General features: G+C 41.4%; 1 protein-coding gene across 3 annotated transcripts in view; it reads left to right on the forward strand.

Moving 5' to 3' along the window:
* The first annotated feature begins 8,202 nt into the window (after nt 1-8,202).
* Myo1b (myosin IB) overlaps nt 8,203-18,103 on the forward strand; it is a 168,684-nt gene continuing 158,783 nt past the window's right edge. For 2 of the 3 annotated variants that reach the window (XM_026389039.2, XM_026389040.2), the window contains exon 1: nt 8,203-8,394. The gene's annotated coding sequence lies outside the window, so the exon portion shown is untranslated. The remainder of the gene's footprint in view (nt 8,395-18,103) is intronic. The other variant, XM_026389041.2, reaches the window with a different exon arrangement.

Below are 18,103 nucleotides of genomic sequence, written 5' to 3' on the forward strand. Positions count from 1 at the left end.
TACCACTGAGCTACATCCTCAGACCTTTACATTTTTTATTTTGAGACAGGGTCTTCTTATTAAGTTGCTGAGGCCAGCCTCAAACTTGCAATTTTTCTACCTCAGCCTCCTGACTTGCTGGGATTACCAGTGTGTACCACCATACCTGGCCATATTCTTATGGAAAAGATCACCAAGTACTGACATATTCTGAAGAAAAAATGTGGGAGAAATATTTATTTTTTTCAGTGGTCCAATTCAGAAAAACAACAACCAAAAATTTGTAGTACAAGTATTTTTTCCAAAGTGAAAATAAACCAGGTACAGTGGCACATGCCTGTAATCCCAGCCACACATGAGACTGAGGTAGGAGGATCCCAAGTTCAAGGCCAGCTTCAACTTAGCAAGGACCTCAATAATTTAGTGAGACCTTGTCTGAAAAAAAAAGTAAATAAAAATTAAAAGGGCTGGGGATGCTCTGCAAAACGAACCCCTGGGTTCAATTCCCCACGTGCGTGTGCACACACACACACAAACACACACACACACACACACACACACAGGTTTTTCTCATTATATAATAATACATGATTTATTAATTCAAAAAGTTGAACATGTTTATATGAAAAATAAGCAAATATAGCTTGAAATTCTACAGCCCTTGGGGAGGGCATCATTTAAAGATAACTGACGTAGTTATTTTGATATTTTACTTTATTGGTTATAAGAATGTTGTTGAGTATCTTTTTAGTCACTAAATATTTGAATATGCAAAATTAGATATTTAAATGTTTGAAAGGGAGGGACAAAAAAAGACAATTTTCTAATCTTGTATTCAGGATTGAAATCCTGGACTATAATTCCTGGGCCTCAGTGTGCACATGGCTGTTCTAAAATGTTTGGGACAGCCTAGGAAGGGTTGGGTGGTCTGATTACAGCCAGAGGAGCCTGTGAGCAGAATGAGGGCCTTCCTCGCATGGGGACTGGGAGGATGGCACAAAAGAAAAATGAATGACATCTGAGGTGTCCAGGACCCTAAGCTAAATCCTACCTTTTGAGAGATCACAGATCCTGTCTGTCATGTTTACCACCCATCCTTGGGATGGGGCCAAATAGACACTCAATAAACACAGTTGGCCCTTGGTGTCCATGAAGTTTGGCCACTTGTGGATTCCAATGAGTGAGGATTGAAAATATTCAGAAAAATAAGTTTCATCTATTCCAAATGCATACAGACTTTTTTTCTTGTCATCATTCCCTAATCAGTACAATGTGACACTTGTTTACCTAGCATTCACATTTGGTAATATAAATCACTTAGAGCAAAGTATATGGGAGGATTTATATATGATGAATATATATATATATATATATATATATATATATATATATGTGTGTGTGTGTGTGTGTGTGTGTGTGTGTGTGTGTATAGATAGATAGATAGATGTATACACACATGTATATATACGTATGAGGATGTATATATATATATGTGCAAATATGATATCATTTTACATAAGGAACTTGAGCATCTGGGTTTTGTGACATCCCATTGGGTGTCCCAATCCACCTTAGGTACTGAGGGATGACTGGACTTCTTAATGCAGGGCAGATGTCACTGACTTCACTGCTTTGTCCTGGGGCAGGGGTGCCTGACTACAAGATGGGAGGAGTCCTCAGGGCAGAGGCGCTCACCTGTTTGATAATTTAAAGTTACAACACCAGTAGGGACAAGAATATTTAGGCACCAGGAAACTAAAGAGATTGGCTTTCCCCTACCAGGTTAAAGCTGAGTGGTAATAGTTGCATTAGGGCTGGTAAAAGATTCATCCAGAAAATTGTAAAGTGATAAAACATGTTTTCCAATCTAACAAAAACAGTGGACCCGTAGAAACATGCCCTGAAGAGACCCATCAGGGAATAGATAAGAATTTTGAGGAAACTTCAAGAAAGCAAGAATGTGTGAAGCAACTTAGAGACCCAATGTCCCCCAGGAGAAAATATCTGAGCCCATGAACTAGTTGTGTCACAGTTCTCTCAGGTCTAAATTCAAGATCTGTGGAAACCTTGTCAAGCTCACACTCGCTGAGCAAGCATTGGGGCTGAGGAGGTTGGAGCCTGGCAAAGAAGGCCTTCAAGCACCTGAGACAGGCGCCTGCTCTCTTCTCTTAGCCATGTGAATTGATTTCCAGAGAAACGTATTTCAGGATGTGTCTAACAGGAAAGGAGTTTAAGCATCTTTTCAGTAAACATCAAACTTGTTTTGAGGAGTTGGGTTTCTTGGTCAATGCTCTGGCCCACTTGATTTAATTCTTCCTCCCTATGAGACAGGCTGTTTTGGTTTTACTCTTTTTAAAGTTTTTTTTTTTCCAGCTCTATTAAAAGTTTAAGATCGCCACTACAATCCATCAACAAAATCTGCTTTTGCTCTACTTTGTTCTCTGGAAAGTCTTTAAAGTTGCTCTGAGATCCAACTGAAAATCTTGTCTGAGATTATAGGCCAATTCAGGTAACCTGAGGTAATATTTTGTGTAATTAGTTAATCAGTTCAATTATATGTATATTGAGTAGCTTCTATGTTCAAGGCTCTGGGAACACACAAGTGAACCAAACAGACAAATCTGACAACATGGAGTTTCTCATCTTGCACAAAAGTCGAGATTGAGAAACAACAGGAGATTGAGCTCCTAACAATCAAGTCAAATTTTGGTTGATTTTTTAATAGTCACTAAACTAGGTTATAGGACATCTTGGCCATTGATAAATTCAGAGGATTTTGAGTTACTCAATTATATTTCTCTATCAGCGATATCCTGCACGAAGAACTTTAATGCACGAAGAACTTTAATGATTGTAGGCGCTATATTCAAATAAAAGAACATTTACTTTTAAGGGCTGAAGAACAGAATATTACTTCATAGGTTTGTTAAATTGCTCTTTGTTTGGTACAGACAGCAATCTTTTCTTTTGTCATTTTCTTTCCCATACAGTCCTCCTCAGATTTCCTCAGCAACAAAATGACACACTCCCCAGTAACACAGAAAAATAAAAATAATTTTTAAGTTTGGAAAATAAAGTCTAGTCATTTTTCAGATTGATTTATTGTTTCACAGCAAGGTTTTGACCTAATAGCACTAGCTTGCCACAGCTTGAGAGGAAGTAGAAAAGACAATTCTTACTCGTTGAAATGACAAAATGCTAAATTACAAATTGTCAGGGGAGAAAATTCAGGCAATTTAAATTTCCTGGCCATGTGTCTATAATTTATTTGAGGTCAGAATACTCTGAGCCTAGACAAATGTATTTTGTGGAGAAAAAAAATTAGATTTTGAGTTTCACTACCCAATTTTAATGCTCAATTACATTTTTTAAAATAAAGAATTGTTGTTTTTGATTTTGAAATAATTGAGACCTATAAGAAAACCTGTAAGCTCTTTGAATTCCTTTCTCTTTCTCTGTTATTTTTGGTACTGGGAATTGAACCCAGGGGTAATTTACCATTGAGCTACATCCCCAGTCCTTTTTATTATTTTATTTTGAGAAAGGGTCTTGCTAAGTTGTTGAGGCTGGCTTGAATTTATGATTCTCCTGTCTCACTGGGATTACAGGTATGCACCAGCATGGCCAGCTCCCCTGGCCTGAACTTATGATTCTCCTGTCTCACTGGGATTACAGGTGTGCACCAGCATGACCAGCTCCCCTTTTTATCATCAAAATCTTGATGAATTTTTCTATGTGGGAGAAATTCCATCAGTCTTTTAAAAAATCATTTATTTATCTATTTACTTATTTATGTTTTTGTTGCAGATGGACACAATACCTTTATTTTATTTATTTATTTTTATGTGACGCTGAGGATTGAATCCAGTGTCTCACATGTGCTAGGCAAGCGCTTCACCACTGAGCCACAACCCTAGCCCCTCCATCACTCTTTATTTCTGTTGTCCTCTAATATTCCTGTTGTCATTTATCTATGATTTTTTAAAAGTACTTAGAATAAGAGTTATGTTGAGAGTAAGAGTAAGAGTTACTGCTGAGACCTGGGGGCTGAAAATACTACAGAAAGATATCTTAAAAAAAAAAAAAAACACCCTAATTTGGGCTGGGGTTTGTGGCTCAGTGGTAGAGCACTCGCCTAGCATGTGTGAGGCACTAGGTTCTATCCTCAGTACCACATAAAAATAAATAAACAAAATAAAGGTATGTGTCCATCTACAACTAAAAAATTTTTTTTAGAAACCTGATTTGAATTTCAAATAATATTTTAAACATTAACACTTAGTTTCAAAGCACTCTTTAAATATATACAAAATATATTTTTTTCTGCATGAAACTAAGAATTCCTAATTCAGTGCTTACTCTGGAAGACTATTCCAAACAAAGAGATAAATACTACAGAAATAAGATAATACTTTAGGGGACAAGGAGAAACAGAGCTCACAGAATGCTTACTGAGGTGAAAGGAAACAACCAAAGAGCTGCATTGTGAAGCTGGACTGACTGGATTCACATCCTGCTTCTACTAAGTATATAACCTCAGGCAAGTAACTTAACTTTTTCAGCCTCAGTTTTATTATCTCTAAAAGGGGATAATAATGACAACCTACCTTACTGGAGTGTTGTGAGGGTTACATGGGATAATTTAAATACATGCAGAGCCTTAGGAATGTTCTCTTGGCAATCGAAGATGGTCTTTGTTTTGAGTGGTGAGGGGGATTGCCTGGAATGTGAATAAGATTATTCTTACTTTTCGGGCTAATGCTTTCAAAATGATTGATTTAATCTGGAGGCCTTCTAGATAGTTGGAGATGCAGCATTAAGAAGTTACCATAGTAAAGACATCAAGGTCCAGTTCAGGATCATAGTCGTGAACAAGTAGGCCCTGAGTTTGGTTTCAAAGCACAAGTAAAGTGGATGAAAACTACGCATCTAGGGTGGGCAGAGAAGGAAAGAAAATGTAGCAAAAGCAGAAATTAAGAGCTAGATGTAAAATACTGAAGGAGGGAATGTGAGTGTTCAGGCCCAAACTGTAGAATTAGCTGCAGACAGGGACAATGAGAAAATCATCATGACTTCTAGTGCACTATTAGGTTTTCTAACATCAAAATGAGACAGAAACAGGTCACAGGTTCTTTCCTTGGTCTTTTCCCCAGTGTTGAACTCTTAAAAACATTTTTTTTTGTTTTGTTTTGTTTTTAAAGAACTCAGGTAAAAACAATGAAGAAAAAATAACCCTACATGCTTAGTAGTGATTCTTTTCCTGTAATATTGCTATTTCTGTATTTTTTTTACAAGAATAGCAACATTTCGGTTGTTTAATTTAGATCATTGCATATTTCCATATATTCTTTTGTTCTTTAATTTGATAATTTATGTTTTACACCCTAAACCCTTAATAATAGTCTTTCTGCTTTTTCATACAGTGTATTTCTTCCAAAAAGACTGAGGAGAAAGAAAAAAAATGCCTATGTAGTTGATGGATTTATCAGTTGTTGATTTATCAACAACTTTAATCTGCTTTCCTTAAATTTAGAAGTTGTTGATTGATTGACTTTTGAAAAGAACAGCCAGGAAGGTAAAGGTATGTTAAAACTTCATGGTATGTCTTCAGAAGTTAGGATTTCGAGATTTATGAAAACTAGGTTAATAGTATTTTTAAAAAGAGAATCAAGGCTTGCTCTAGAAACATTTTTGTCTTTCTAATAGCTTCTTGGTTAGTTTTCTATGTTTATTAGGCTATGTTCAACAGTTGCTATTATTTTCTTCTTTGAACTTGCTGAAAAATAGGGAGAAAGCCTCAGTTTTCCCTGCTATGCCAGGTCTTTCCAGAAACAGAACTATTCTGACCTAAAGTTCCTCATTTCTTCCTTAAGGCAGGGGCTTCTAACCCTCCCCCTGTGGCTCTTTCCATTGTCCTACTAAGCACATATTTCTTTTCCAAAACCTGGCCAATTTCCAAGATCAAAATGTTACAAAAATCCCCCACTCCTTAAGCTATTTGTTTATATTTTGTATTCGTGAACCTGCCATTTGCCTATCTGCTGTTTCTGAAAAGCTGCATTGACCAGTAGAGATCAGAGGTTCCATTACTGCCAAACTGCTTTAACAGTCTCCTTGGAACCAAAAATCTGAGACAGGCAAAATGGAGACAAGAATCTATATGTGTTACCAGGTAGCATGTCTGTGTGTCTGTTGTGAAGGCTGGGATCTCCAGGGTCTTCATTATGTTAGGTTTTCAGGGCCTGGGGCAGTGTGCTTGATAGCTGGTGCTGGAGACTGCCACTGTCCCAAGTGTCCACTGCTACGTAACAACCACCCCAGTGACAACCTTTTATTATTATTGTGATCACTCATATTTCTGGGTAATGAGTTGGCTAAGCTGGCTTCTTCTCTCTAGGTTTCTCGTACTGTGTGGTCAGTCAGTGATTGGGGCTACAGTCATCTCAAAGGCTCTCTAACCAACAGGTGAGATGGTTAGTATAGGCTGTAGGTTGAGTCCTCATCAGGCACCATTAGCCTGAACATATTTATATGGCTCTCTGTGTGGCTGGAACTTTCTTACAGTGCAGGCAGCTGAGCTCCCAGGGTGAGTGTCAGAGAGAGAGAGAGAGAGAGAGAGAGAGAGAGAGAGAGAGAGAGAGAGAGAGAATGTGAATATGAGTGAATACAAACTAGGTAAAAGATGTGCGTCCTTTAATGATCTAGGTTTCAAGAAGTACATAGTAACACTTCTGTGGCATCCTATTTGTTAGAATCAAGTCACAAAGTCCAAGTCATCTTCAAGAGGAGGACATTTAGACACCACTCTTTAATAAGAGGAGTGTCAGATATTTGTGGACCTATATTCAAAACACCATAGTCACTTATCAGCTGGAAGACCTCTCATTGCCTTTCCTGATCTGTGAGACAAAAACACTGAAGTGATTTACCTCATAGGTGAGGATTAAACAAAAGTAGTGCCTGATACTCAAAATGTGTTAGCTTAGACCATTATGGTGCCGAGTGCAGATGTGACCTGTTGCTGATGGTGACATCAGTGATGGTATAGTTCCAAGCAAATACAATCTGAGGAGGTTCCACCTTTCCAGACTCTACCTACTGGTGGCATTTGATAAATCCCAGGGTCTGTGGTTCTCATGCCTGCGGGAACAGTTACTATATATGGTCTGAATTCTTTGGTTCACCTCATTTTAGTGACAGTTTCCAGATATAGGTCAGTCCACTTAAACCTGGCCCCATTTATGGCAATTTATTTCATTATAGGATAAAGTAGTTAGACTCATGAGTAATAATTACTGTGTCTACAGTGCTTTTAACACCTCAGCCAAGTAATCGTCACCTCACCCAGTGAGTAAGTTTGGATGAGCACCCTTCCCTCCTCCTGGATGAGGAAACCAGAACCTGGGTCTAGTGGCTTGTTCTAAATGCTACCCTATAGCAAGAGGGCAGCTGGAATGAGAAATTGGGGATTCTGATTTTCTGGTCCCTTCTAGTGTGCGGAAATGATATATCCCATCATTGTTGGTTACCCAATGCCAGTTAGAGTACTATATTGGCTGCATGCCACTGAATACACTATATTCCAACATGTATGCGATTTTGTTTAAATGATCATTTATTTGCAACTCAGAGAATTGATCAGGGTCTTTATAATCTTCGCAGGATTAAGCAAGGTTAATAGATAATAAGAGCTTTGTAAGTGAAGGCATATAGGGTCGCTTAGCACTCTTTTTTCAGGCAAATTAATATTTTCTTGGGCATCCAAACTTTTTTGTCTAGGAGAGGAATAAAAATACAGCATTCCCATTCTGCCTGAGTTTGCCCCAGGTTAGCTTCTAGCTGTCAAACGACCTATTGCTCCTACGATGTTGGTGAATCTGCGAGTAGACAGGGTAAAAAAGCAGGAGCCGTCCTTTGGGGCCAGGCAGACGCCTCTGCTACCTTTTCCACTCAGCGTCCCACCTAGGCTCGCCCGGGGCAGGGGTCGGGCCGCAGTTCCGCGAGGCAGCGCGCGCTCACCGGGGGGCGCTATGCAGCCTGCCCTCGCGGCCAGAGGTGAGTCGGCCAGGGGGCGGTGGTGGCTCTGGTCCTGCCTGCGCGCCGAGGGGCGAATCCCAGGCTGCGAGGTCGCCGCCCCCGCCCCTCGGCCGGCCCCTCCGCCGCTGGGAGAGGGGAGTGGCTGGCGCCTCCGCGGCAGCCCAGCACTCTGCAGCCAGGCGCACACTGGAGCGCGGCGCGGAGGCGGTGCGGGAGCGTGGGCGCTCAGACGACCGGCAGCAGCGCTCGGGACATCCTCGGCAGAGCAGCGGCGGCTGGAGCCCCGCAACCTTGGGCTGGGTCCGCGTCCCAGAGCACCTCCGAGGAGCTAGGACGACTGGAGGCGGAGTGGCGCCTGGCGAGCTAGCGCCCAGCGAGGTAGCGCGAGCGCTTTCCCTCTCCCCTGCCCTTCCCGCTCGACCTGGCCCCCGCGCCTTTGTGCCCACGGTCCCCGTGGCCCTCCTGCAGCCCGTGGGCGCGGGTCAGCGGGTTCTGCAGCTCTTTGGGGCTCTGCGGCTCTGCGGCCAGAACCTTGGCGGCTGGAGGTCGCAGAGCGGGGTCGTGATCCGCAGTGGCTTCGGGGGCGGCGGGAGAGGTGGGCTTGTAAACTAAGTTGCTCATACTCCGCCCCGTCCTTTTCGTACCTGTGGGCAAAGTGGAACCCGGTTTCCTCCCTATCCACCCTCATTCCCTCCGGCCCACAGCTGTTTCCTGGCCTCAGCTTCTATGGAAAGACGCGATGGGGTTTCCTTTGGAAAGAAGAACAATGGGGCGTTCTGGGCAGCGGGGTTCAGGTGCGGTGTGCCCTGGCGGCGGCAGCCGGGGAGAAGGGACCCAGGACCCGAAGGGACTCCCTTCGCGTGCAGCTGCGCTCTCCTTTGTTCCGCCACAGCGGAGGGGGCTGCCCTGGGTCTCGTTTCCTGCCCTGGATGGGATTGATTCACAGTCCCAGAGAGGGAAGGGGAAGGGGGCGGGGCTGGAATGGAAACCAGACTGGGAACTGGAGCCCTGGGGGGTGCTGGGGCCGGGTAGAGGCTTGGAGAGGGGGTGATGAGAGTGAGTTGGAGAGAGTTAATTACAAACACAGCGTTTTGTCCAAGGGCCCTGTGGGTTTCTAGAGCCCATTTGTAGCGCTTTGTTCAGGCTGCGGCCGAGCATTTGTTGTTGCAACAAGTTGTGTTTCCTTCAGTTCTAGGCACTCCTACTGTTAGTTTGCCGAAAGCAAATCTTAGTTAACAATGAAAGAAAGTTTTAAAAAAAAAAGACTGAAAAATTGCTCTGATGGTTTATATGTATTTATATCTGGGTCTCTGTGTATAGCTAGTGGATATTAGCTGGGATGGGTAGAAGACAAATGTTGACAAAATAATTTTCTCCATTAATAATACATTATAGTTTATTACAGTTTTCTAAGAATGTTTTTGGGGACCGGACCACCAAAGAATTAGACATTGCTAAAAACAAATGGATCAGATTATGTAGCACTAAATTGAAGAACTCGTTTATAGTAGATCTTAAACACACAACACATACCATTTGAATCAGGGAGACATGGCTTTCAAATGGTCTACGCTTTCACTTTCCCTGTGTGGACCATCTAGAATAAGAAAGAGAACACTTTGTATTATGATGAATGGGATTTTTTTTAAGAGGGGGAGGTGGAATTAAATGTAATATGTCAGGTATTTGTTAAGTGACCTGTACCTAGATTGGAATCAAGAATCCAAAACGATTGGCTGACCTCTGGAGGGAGCCCTGGGGATTGAACACTGGGTGCTCTTTGAATGGAGTATTCCAAGTAAAACTGTTTTGGGAGGAGTCTGACATTTGCTGGCATTCATGGATGGTGCCTATGGGACACTGGTGGAAGGATCCCAGAGGCTGACTGAGGGTTAGAATTACTGTGGGGATAACTTAGGAGACTTGCAGTTTTAGTAGTCTGGTTGCAGACAGGGCTGGGAAATGGCCCAGTGCTGCCTCTGGCAAGCCAGAGGGTCTACCATTAAACTACCACTTTGGCCATTCACTTTAAGATGAACCAAGTTGGAAAACCTATTAACCTTAGAAGGCAAATTAGGAACTTACTCTGGGGGAAAAAAATGTTTCCTGCCCACTAAGTGGTAATGGAAAAGAGCTGTACCAGCTACTGCTGAGGATCTGTCTTTTTCGTGGGGGATGTGGTCAGATTTTCAGGCCAGGCTGAAAAGCAGTGGGACTTGTCCTCAGGAGCCATTATGATGTGAGGTTAAAGTGGGATGGTGTCCAACCGTCAAGCTGTTTGTCGTTATAACTAACACACTGCCTGGCAAAACACTGTGTCATGGGCAGCCAACAGAGGGACTCTTTTTGTTGTTGTCTTACCATTCCTGACTTTTCATTTACGTTGTAAATTGTTCTATAAAATACAACACGGTTGGATCACTCCCAAGAGATTTCTATACATTAATAAAATGAAAACATTAGAAGAGTAATCAGAACATTTCTGCTGCTGGAGACTGGATGGGGGAATCCTTGAAAAGCTGTCCCAGTGGATGCCCGATTGTGTGATAAGGCTGGCAGCAGGCTGCACCCCCTTCTTGGATGAATCAACACTTTGTCAAACCTGGAGTTTAACACTGACTTCCCCCTGGTTGTTGCACATTTATGCAAAGCAAGGAGGCCTGTCTGCCATTTGCAGGGAGGGAGTGGGGGTGAGGTGGGTGGGTGGCATTTGGCTCAGAAGATCCTGAGCATCTTCAGCATGTGGTATTCAGACTTTTTGCATTTGTCCTCTTTTTGGTGAGACTCTCCTCTCCACCTCCATTCTACTATTTTCAATAGCTGGACATTTGGATTTTAATCATGTAGGCAAATAAGGACTTTAGTTATCACTTAATGTTTCTTAGGTGTAATGAGTTTTCATACATCACTATATTAATCCTCAAAACAACTTGACAAAACAGGTACTATCTCCATTTCTCCTGAAGAAAGGTACAGTTGCCTGTCTTACACTCTACTTACAGTAGGTAACTAACTGACAAGTGCTGGAAGTATTGAATTCTAATTCCAAAGTCCATACTCTTTATTTGCTGTGTATAGATCTTTTAATAATAGGAACAACAGCAATTTGATTATTTAGTTAATTGAGTTAAGATGGGGGACATGGCAACTCTTAAGGCTATATTGTTCAAAATCGATGTGTTATGGCCCGTGTGAATAAGCTCTAAGTACAAGGAGCTTTATTTTTAGAAAGTTAGGCTGCCCACATTTAAAATAAGTTCTTTCCAAACATTTAAAATTGGTAGAAAGGAAGTAGGTCTTATATAGTACTCAAGCATTCTGTGCTGCTTGAAATCCGTTTTAGCTCTTTTTATCTTGCCATCTTTAATAGAACACTGCACTTTGCTCCTTAACTGAGAACCAGTGCCATAGTGTCTTTTTAGAAGAGAAATAAGGAGGGGAGGAATGTGCTATAAAGAGGAAGTGGGACATCAGAATTGGAAACACACGCAGCAGGCAGTGGATTTTCCCAGCACATGCCTTTTGCCCTGACAGTAGCCTTTTACAGACGACATTCTTCCTTAGGGAAGTGTCAAGGGTCTTTCTTTACAGTATCCTCTGAGATCATCAAGTTTCTGAACTCTGTGGGAACACACATTCCACATGATTTCTGTGCTCACAGGGGAAGTGAACTGGTTTGGGCGTCAGTATAAAAAGGGAATAGAAATGGCATTTCTCCTGGGGGTGGAATGGAGAGGGGTGCTGGGCAGGAGGTATAAGACCTTGACCAAGAGTGACTACCAAGGGCAGGAGCAGAATGGAGTTTACCATTTGGCATCATGACTTGTTTTTGGATTTCTCAGAATGCTCCTGGGCAAGTGGAAAAGTCAATATTGGCTTTTTTTTGTGTTTCTGAGATAAGAATTTGAAGACTGAAAGTTCTGCCTTGTTTAATGATTTCAAGCCAGGACACCATTTGGGGTCTTCCAGGGCTATGTTAGAGGTGACAGTGACTTTAGTCTCCTTCTGCCAACAAATATCCCTCCATTGGATATTTTAGAGGTTTGCCTTTTGAGGGGAGGCAGACACTTGGTCTGCTGAGTTCTTTCCCAGGTGATCACCTTCCAGCCAAGCAGCTGAGAAGCGCCATCCATGGTAGAGGAAGAAAGATGCTCTGTAGCTTTGTGCCGTTCAGCCTTTTGTCAGCTGGCTTTTCAGTTTTCAGGACCTCCTTCTTCAGTTCATATTTTATTAAGCCCAGGGCTGATGCAAGGCTATGTATTAGACACCTTTCAGAAGCGCTAAAGGAAATCCACCATGCCTCCAAGGACGGTGCTGCAGGGCCAATGGGTGTGCCTGGAGAGCGGATGCTGGTGAAATGAAGAAAATGACTGTGACAGCTGTGGTGGCCCCGGCAGGGCGACACATGCTGCCAAGGCAAAAGCTGCAGACAGACAGAGGCTAATGACTGGAAGGAAACTGAACACGAGTGCCAGCTCCTTCCCTGGCCTTGATTTTATTTCCATCAACCTGGGATGATGTGAAGAAGTTAAGGTCTAGGATCCTGAGGTCCAAAAAGTGGTGGTGTATCAAGTGCCATTCTGTGGGGAAGCGTTTAAATAACTGGCTGCATTGACACGTGGCGAGTCTTTGTCATTTCCCACTCTCTTCTCTCTACACCTGACAGCCTCCCTTCCTTATCCTGTGTTCAGTATGGCTGTTATCTCACTCACTTTCATGCATGTTTGCATTTTATCAGCCCTGCTGGACAAGCAAGGCTAAGTCCCCAAATTTATTCTTCATATTGTGTCATGCGATATTGATACTGCTCTTTGTGTGTGTGTGTGTGTGTGTGTGTGTGTGTGTGTGTTTCTGGGGATTGAACCCAGGACCTCATGCATGTGAGGTAAGCACTCTACCTACTGAGCTATATCCTCATCCCCTTGCTGCTGCTCTTTATGAAGTGCTGGGTGCGTGCTCCATGTCAGGCCTCACCCTGAGTGCCATTTAATCCTCATCAGTTGCCTCTAGAGGGTGTTACTTGTGGGTGAGGGATTTGATTCACTTGCCCTGAGATCAAGCTCCTCATGTGTTTTCAGAACAACACACTGCCACCAAAAGGTAGAGTATACTATGAAACGTTGGGCCACTTTTATGGAGTTGGTTTTAAAGAGCTAAGGGGAGTATCCACTTGAGAGGGAGCCTCCTTCCTTCCTGGCTTGTTTCCTTTGTCTCCTGGAGTCAGGGTTCCTGTGAGTGCCCTTGGCTGTCCGTAGCTAGGAGAATGGGTTGAACTGTTTCTCACATTTCTCTTCCTCTTCTGGGTCTTGTGCTTGACTCCCCAGTCCTGTCATTCTCTTCCCCCAAATAAGGGAGACTTAGTGAAGGAAGATCCAGGCTGCTGGCCGGAGAGAGAGAGGAGCCAGTCCCTTTCCGGTGATCCTTCAGTCCCCCCACTTCCTGTGTCTTCTGCATGCTGTTTGTAGGGAGTTCATCTGATCTGGTCTTCAATTGGCCTGTGAATAGTGTGCTGCTGGACATCCAGCAGGAGCTCAGGGGCTAATGTGAGAACTGATTAGTGTGAGTGGCCTCTGTAGGATTGGGACTTAGGGGACTTTGGACAAGGTTTGGTTTGAAATGTATAGTCTCCCAAGACAGGCAGTTTTAGATATTATAGTCTGAAAGAAAGAGAAAATTGACATTCTTCCTTCACTTATCAAATAAACAACAACACTGAGCTGCTAAAAATACCAGGTGCTTCTCTTTCCTTGATATCCCAGAGGGGCCTAAGAGGAAACCAGATCTCTGCCTTGCAGGGACTTGAGTCCAGTCCTGTGTGGACTATAGAGGCTCTGAGATTACACAGATGGCTTAATTTTGCTGTTAACACAGAAATGCAATTTCTTTTTTCAAGTATTTAAACTTGTTAAAAGAAGGAATTGGATGAGTTGGATTTGATCAGTGCATGCTATACGCATGTATGAAAATATCACCCTGGACCCCATTAATATGTACAATTAATGTGTAGTAATAAGAAATGTTGGAGTAGGAACATAGCTCAGTGGTAGAGCACCTGCCTAGCATGTGATGGGGGAAAAAAGAGTTTTTAGAAAAAGAGTTTTTAAACAATTTAATTGAGCAGATTATTATTATTTATTAATTTTGTTATAGTATATGTATGCATCATTTACATACTCCTTTCACTGGTTTTGTGAAGGTATTTTCAAGCACTGCAACCAAAAACATAAAAATAAATACACGTCGGGCTGGGGATGTGGCTCAAGCGGTAGCGCGCTCGCCTGGCATGCGTGCGGCCCGGGTTCGATCCTCAGCACCACATACAAACAAAGATGTTGTGTCTGCTGAAAACTAAAAAAAATAAATACTAAAAAAAAATTTAAAAAATAAATAAATAAATAAATAAATACACGTGTGTGTACACACACACACACACATACACACACACACACAAACTCCAAAGAACCTTGATTGCAAGATTTCTGCTGGCCCCACTTTGTTTTCCAGTGTACAACTGAGAGGGAACCTCCTTCCTTCCTGGCTTGTTAAATTGTATATTATTAGACCCTGCAGTGTTATTTGTAGTGCTCAGATTGCAAATATGCTTGGTTCCTAACTGATCATTTTTTCTCTTGAAAGTGCTTTAAAAGGATAGCCTCTGTTGCATTCATTTTTGATCCGCTCCCTCACTGCCTTTAGGAATAGCTTCATTTTCATGAACATTGATTGGGCTTTATGCCAATTTGCATGGCTACTGAGTTTTGCAGTCCTCATGTAATCTACTTACCAATTCTAATAAGGACCACAGTTTTGACTTACTCCTGATATGTTGAGTTCTCTAGGAAAAAACCTCACTTGCCTGAAATCTTCAGGTATGGAAAGGATTCATAAAAGTATATCAACTCCCACATTGGTTCAGATTCAGGCTTTAGTATTCTATTGGGGCAGAGAAGCAGAGTTAGACTCTTTGATGTCAGCTTTATAAGAGTTCAGGGATATCTCTTGAACATCCATAATTGCAAGACTTCTTAAAAACCTCTCATGCATATATTTAAATTAATCTTGAATTGTTTATTTTTAATCCTTTGTTCTATGTATTTCACACCTTCTTTAAAGATAGAACTTGATTAAATTGGTGTTTTGATTTCAAATCCTCTAGTTCTAGAATGGTAGAATGTGAAGTTGTTAATTCCTTCATTGTCCTTGAGACTTGCTCAGGTTCAAAGATAACAGGGAAGGATCATCAGAGTTGACCACCAACTCTTCCGACTTCTCACTGCTTCCCCAAACCCTCCGAATCCAAGCTTAGTGTCTGTTTTTCTAATAGTTTCTTTTTGACCAACTCCTCAGTTTTGCTAATAGCCTTCTCATCATCTTGAATATGGATTGCCATCATGAATATGGAGCCCCACCAACTGCATTTTCTGTGACCCTTACATCCATCCAGTCTGTCACTGTTTGTCTTGTCGTTCCCTTAAATATTTATATTCAAATCCTAAAGCCCTATCCTGGTTTCCATCTTTAAAAGACTGGGCTATTAGAGTGCAGCAGTGCCCACAATTGGCTGTTCCATGAGAAATCAGTAGGTTAGAAAATCTAAAACCCATAGAGTTAGTAGGTGTTGGTGTGAAAAGGGTTCTTTGGCCAAGTACATGTTGGAATTGCTGGGTTAAATGGTGGTTCAAGGTTAAATGGTGTTATTTATTTCAATAAATAACATTATACACCCATCAGAGTGAAATGGTTGGAATTGGTTTACAGCATGTCTTCTCATGGTCTTTATCCATGACTGTGTAATATGAATTTCCAAGAGAGAGTTAAATTGTATTGGTACGCTCTATCTCATGTCACCACTGTCCACCTCTTTGGGGGGATCAATTTCTAGATAACATTACTATTGTCACTTCATTGTGTCATTTTATATCCCTTACTCTCTGACTTTCTGTGAGGATTTCCTATATGAGCCATGCTTGGTTCATTCTCAATTGTGTTTGATTTTTTTTCTTTTTTAACCTTGTTCTTCTGGATCTTTCCTTCACCCTGAAAGTCCCTTTCCACTTATCACGTGGACACTTTTTTTTTTTTTTTTGGATACTAGGGGAATGAACGCAGGGTTACTTAACAGTGGTAAGTGCAGAAGAGCAAGAACACCATGTGTGTTTGTGTGTGTGTGTGTGTATGCACATGTATTTACTTTTATGTTTTTGGTTACAGTGCTTGAAAATGCCTTCACAAAACCAGTTACTTAACAGTGAACCACATCCCCAGACTTTTTTTTTTTTTCACTTTGAGATGGTCCCACTAATTTCCTGAGGCTGGCCTTGAACTTGCCATCCTCCTGCCTCAGCCTCCTGAGGTGTGCACCATCTTTTTGTACCCAGTTTTGTTCCCTTCTTCTTTCCATGTTTCCCTAGACATGGTGTTCTTGCTCTTCTGAATTTACAGTGCTGTTTGACAAGTTAAAAAAAGAGAAAATATTTGAAACACAATAAAATACTGAAAATAACATTATACACCCATAGGAGTGAAATAGTTGGAATTCACAAAAAATGCCATTTTCCATATTCATGACAATTGATGCATCTCCGGGCATGTTCCACTTTTCTTTCCCCATAAACAGTTTAACTTGTTCTCAAGCTTGTTGCTTGTGCACCCCCCACCCCCGCTTGTGTTATTGGAATTTCATTGGAATTGGTTTACAGCATGTCTTCTCATGGTCTTTATCCATGACTGTGTAATATGAATTTCCAAGAGAGAGTTAAATTGTATTGGTACGCTCTATCTCATGTCACCACTGTCCACCTCTTTGGGGGGATCAATTTCTAGATAACATTACTATTGTCACTTCATTGTGTCATTTAAATAGAAATTCAGGGAAAATTGATATCTTTATGGTTTCATAGCTTTTCATCTGCAAACTTGATAACCCTTACTTTATATATAGGACTTTAATGTCCTTCAGTTAAATTTGTAATTTTATGTGTCAGAGTCTTTTCACATCTTTTGTTAGATTTATGCCAAGGTGCTTCATGTTTTTTGTGGTCTTTGTGAATGGATTAGGTTAGTACATTTCTAATTGGTGTTTCTGATGCACAAGAAAAGGATTGATTTTGTATTTGTTCATAAATGGCCCTTGATGATGAAGTTCATGTCTAAACATATGTTTGCCATGGAAGCCTGAAGTCAGATGGCATTTTAATAGAGCATGAAATAATTAAACCTGTATTGGAAATGGCATAATTTAATTTTAAAATTATATTCAATATGCTTATAGAAGTAAGGAAGGACAACTTTTAATTATTTAAATTCATTCATCGATTCATTCATGAGTTATTTGGCTTCCTACTATATCCTAGTGTGCAATATTTAATGGTGATGTGGACGTGGTTTCTGCTTTCATGAAGTGTAAGGGGATAGAGACAGTACAGAGGTGAACACACATCAGTATATTTTCATGAATTGGGAGGAATTCTCTGAAGGAAGAGAATGGGAGAAAAAGAGAGATGGGTAGAGGGGAATTTAGATTGAGCTATGGGGGGGCATATTTGAGTAAACATGCATTCATGCAGTTACCAGAAAGATGAGTTGGTATTAGAGGGAGAGTTGGAAGGAAGAACCTTCCAGAGAGTGAAAAAGAGGACCCAGAGCCCCAAGGTAGATTGATGGAACTTTAGCAATCAATGACTCAGATCAAGTTATTACTTCTCAGTAAATCATCAGATTGGTGTTTTTAATAATATTTAAATTATGCAACATGGAGATATTTCTTTTTGCTCCGTGTACCCTCCTCCCCGAAATGAAACTGCTGAAATAAGAGAGAACTGATCCTATGATGTGGCTTGAACACAGGATTTACAAAATACCATCTCCTCTTGAATACAGACAGTTTCCTTTGACTATGGGGTTTTTTACTTTTTTTTTTTTAAATACTAGATATTGAATCCAGGGGTGATTTACCACTTAGCTACATTCCCTACCCCCTTTATATATATATATATATAGAGAGAGAGACAGGTCTTGTAAAGTTTATTAGGGCCTAATAAGTTACTGAGGCTATCCTCGAATTTGTGATTTTCCTGCCTCAGCCTCC

This window comes from Urocitellus parryii, chromosome 1, assembly GCF_045843805.1.
Source record: "Urocitellus parryii isolate mUroPar1 chromosome 1, mUroPar1.hap1, whole genome shotgun sequence".
Taxonomy (NCBI): domain Eukaryota; kingdom Metazoa; phylum Chordata; class Mammalia; order Rodentia; family Sciuridae; genus Urocitellus; species Urocitellus parryii.